Below are 4,522 nucleotides of genomic sequence, written 5' to 3' on the forward strand. Positions count from 1 at the left end.
ATCCGAGGGATGAGGTGCTACAAAAGAGTATATCGGCGGATGAGAAGGACGCGCATGGCAATCCGAGGGATGAGATGCCGAGGAGGAAAGTTGCTCGAGGAGAAGGTTGAAAAATGAGTTCGGGTGAGCTCTATTCCGGTTGGTCGAAATCACCCAAGCGAACGGAGCAGCGGAAGAGCAAAATTGAGCTGTTGAAGTTGCTCGAGGTACCTCCAATGCTGTTGGAGGCACCCTCGTGCCTTTTTGGTGGAAGGTGCCTTCAAGCCTTTAGGAAAGGCACCTTTAATCACTTGAAGGTGCCTTAGACTGGGCAAAAATTGGCCGTTGGTGAAGATAAAGTTTTATCCTTGTTTGTTGTGCTGGAGGCGCCTTCTAGCTTGTTGGAGGCGCCTTCCAGCCCCGGATAGAATTTTTCAAGGATTATAAAAAGACCCCTAAAGATATGAAATAGATATCAACTCTTGTATTCATTTCCTATCAATTGTCTGAGCGTTCAATGAGTATAAAAGGCTTCTCCACCTTTATCGAAGCAGACTTTTAGTGCTTTTTATTTGTCTTGGATTAACAACCACCTAGGTTGTAACCAAGTAAAATTCCTTGTCTCTGTTGGGACCTTGACGTCCACTAGAGGGGGGGGGGGGTGAATAGCGTCTCACCCAAATCGATTGCTTCCTATAAGGTTAGTTCACAGCGGAAATACAAAAACAAATACTAACAAGAGAAAGCAAACCTAATACTTTGATTTAACGTGGTTCGGAGATAAAGCTCCTACTCCACGGCTGTCCGTAAGGTGGACGATTCCGATCCGTCTGTGGATGACTCCCCAGAAAATCTCCGGCTAGCTCAAGCTCCTTGTCAGTGGAGAAACCTCGTCACAAACACTTGAATACAAGCACACCGATCACGCGAAGGCTTGGGAGACTCTAATAGGCTTTAACCAAATCTATTTTCGTCAACCATGCCCAAGCGCCTCGAGCTCTATTAAATAGAGCTCGAGAGGAAAATACTAAGTTATTTTCCGGCTACCAGTCGACTGGTGTATGCACCAGTCGACTGGTACTTTAAGTGAAGCTGATCGTTACCCAACGGTCGACTACCAGTCGACTGCTATAATGTACCAGTCGACTACTACAGTAACCATTCGATTGCTACAGTGCCACAACAGTGCTGCTACAGTAAATCCTAAAACCATAAGATTTTACCCCGAGTACAATCACTCAACACTCGTCCTCGGCCGACCAACCTAGACCTAGCCTTCTAGCCTCCTCCATCAACCTTGTATCCCTCGGATATCTTCCCATCCTTCACGTCTTGCCTTCTGGAGCTTCCTTCGACCTTGTCCTTATTGTCGGGTCTTCCTTTGCCAAGAGGCTCCTCACCTCCAGGACTTCATCCATTGCCAAGTCACACTTGGACTTACATTGCCAAGACTACATACTTAGACTTACACCGCCAAGACTCATCCTTGGACTTTTCTCCTCTGCCAAGATTACACTTGGACTTTTCTTGTTATACCTGTATCCTGCACACTCACAAAGCATATCAAATACAGCAATAAACCTAACTTAAACCTTTGCCTAAACATCAAAACCTAGGGCACCTAGATTGCTCCAACAGTGTCTTCTTTCATTTTGTAGTTGTTTAATTTACTTGCTATAATTATATCGTTGCTACTAATCTGAGTTGAAAGACGAGAAAGGTTCATTTTTTAACAGGCAATTCACCCCTCTCTTGTCGGCCCATTGGGACCAACATAGAGAATTATAAAAGACCATCCAATGTTTACTCCACAATTTATTGATCACCTTATTGGCATGAAGAAGGTAAGGACCTCACACCTCATCTAACCTGTTGGTTCAACTTCCCCTGGGTCAAAGTTGACCAGCTTGAGTTGACTCAAGTTTGAGTTTTAATGTTTAAGTTTTGATATTTGACAATATATGGAGATTGCTGGTGTAATTATCCATCTAAGAGATTGACGGTCAAAGGTTGACCAGATACTTGATTGGGAAAGTTCTAACTGGAGGTTAGACAAGGGCAAGGCCAACAAGATGGTTGATAGAAGAAGAAAAATCAAGTGGGTCATGGAGGACCGGACACTTGGTATGGAAAGTCCTGGTGAGTAAAGCCAGGTAGATGGAAAGTCCCAGTGAGTGAAGCCAGGCAGATGGAAAGTCCCGGTGAGTGAAGCCAGGCAGATGGAAAGTTCTAGTGAGTGAAGCCAAATAATTGAAAAATCTTGGTGAGTGAAGACGGACAGTAAGTCCCGGTGAGTGAAGTCAGGTAGGGGTGTAAATGAGCCAAGCCGCTCATGAGTTATTCGAATCTCGATTTGATAAAAGCTCGTTTGAGCTTGTTTAATGATGCTCGTTAAGATAAACAAACCAAGCTCAAGCTTCACAATATTTGGCTCGTTAGCTCGTGAACATGTTCGTTAAGCTCATAAATTAACTTTTAAATAAAAAAATAATAGTTTTGATATTGAATTTATAGATTTTACACCCTACTTATGAAAAACATAGACAAATATATTAAATTTATTTATTAGAATAAAATTATAAATTTTAACCCAAATATTATAATTTTTTTAAAATATATAATTTAGTTTTTAATGAATATTTAAATTTATAATTTATATTTATTAAGTTGGTTTAGGCTCGATAAAAGCTCGAATAAGCTCGTGAGCCATGAATATATTCGTTAAATAAAGCTCAAGCTCGGCTTGATTATAAACGAGCCAAACTCAAACATCCAAGAGTTCGGCTTGGCTCGACTCGATTACACCCCTAAAGTCAGGTTTATGGAAAGTCCTAGTGAGTGAAGCCAGATAGATGGAAAGTCCTGGTGAGTGAAGTCAAATAGTTGAAAAGTCATAGTGAGTGAAGCCAAACAATTGAAAAATCCTAGTGAGTGAAGCTGAGCAGTGAGTAAGTCCTGATGAGTGAAGCCAGACAGTGGAAAATCTAGGTGAGTCAAAGGATTGACCAGATATATGGTGGAAAGTCTAAGTGGGTCAAAGGTCGATTAGACACTTGGTATAAGGAGAAAAGTACAAGTGCGTCAAAGGATTGATTGGATACTTAGTGAAAAAGTCCCAGCAGGTCAAGGGTGATTGGATGTTGGGTAAAGAACCCTAGGACTCAAGTTTAGGAGCTAGGGTTGCCAAATCGATTAGGACAATCGATTTAGCAGATCTTAAGCATTAAGCTTTAGCTTAATCACTTAAGGCTCAAAATTGTGAGAATAGAAGGGTGCTGAGCTTAGGGTAAGCGATTCAGTAGTCTTTAAGCGATTAGGATAATCACTTAAGATACTTTCTATTCAAAACAGAAGCTAGGGTAAGTGATTAAGCAGGGAAGCTTAGTTTCTTACGACGTCTCTAGCGATCAAGCAAAAGAGAGTGGAATCAATTAGGCTAATCGATTCCGCACTTCTTAAGCTATTAGGGTAATCACTTAAGGTTATTATATGAAGAAACAGAAATGTTGGTAAGCGATTAAGTAAGATTGCTTAATCACTTATGACATCGATTACGCCTTGCTTAAGCTATTTGGGTAAATACTTAAGGTTCAAAAATATAGTTGTTCTGCAGGTTCAGATCGAGCTGCTGACGTGGTAAGAGATTAGGAGAATACCTAATTAATTACGACGACCGAAGAAGCCTTAGAAAAGGGTTTTTCGTGACCGTTGCACAAAGAGCTCTCACGTACATCTTCTCTGCCATTGTCGCCGGTTCTTGAATCTTCTTGGATATAAGTGTTGCTGCACTTCCAAGCTTCAAGGGGTGATTACAAGCTACAAGAGATCAAGTAAGAAGAGGTTTTCATTTGTATTTGTGTATTTACTTCTTGTTTTGAGTTATACTCTTGTATGAGTTTGTACAAAGTTTCTCCAGCTCCAGATTATTCCAAGAAGGAGTATATTTCATAGTGGAGAGTATGCTCGTGTATGAATCCTTGGATTAGTTACCTCATTGAGGTGGATACCAAGTAAATTTTTCATGTTATCATTGGGGAGCTTACTTTGTGTTTTTCGATGCAAAAGAGCATTATCGATGAAGTGAGTGAGCTATTCACCCCTTCTCTAACTCCCTGAGTGTCCCAACATAACCAAAGATGTAAGTCTACATGTAGACCTAAACGAAGAAGAAACTCATCCAATGAGTCAAAAGGCAGCAAAAAGAAAGGGAAAAGACAAAAAAAATCAGACATTGAAAGTATGACGATAAATTTGGACAATATGTTTGCAAAGTTTATTGAGTATACAAACATAAAAAATGACTGAAGTTGCCCCCAAGGCATAGTGTAGACGATGGACGCATAGTATCTCTAGCGTAATGGTCAGGGGTCGATTCTTAGGAACTGATGATCTAGGGTTTACCCCACCATGCGTCTAATGCTTATGTACCTGTATTTACCTCCCTCTATATCTGTGGGGCTGACACTAGGGGCCATTAAGATAATAGATTTACCTTTTATTAAAATGGCTGAAGTTGAAATAGCACAAAAATAACTCGAAGTTG

The sequence above is a fragment of the Zingiber officinale genome, chromosome 5B (genome assembly GCF_018446385.1).
Source record: "Zingiber officinale cultivar Zhangliang chromosome 5B, Zo_v1.1, whole genome shotgun sequence".
NCBI classification, from domain to species: domain Eukaryota; kingdom Viridiplantae; phylum Streptophyta; class Magnoliopsida; order Zingiberales; family Zingiberaceae; genus Zingiber; species Zingiber officinale.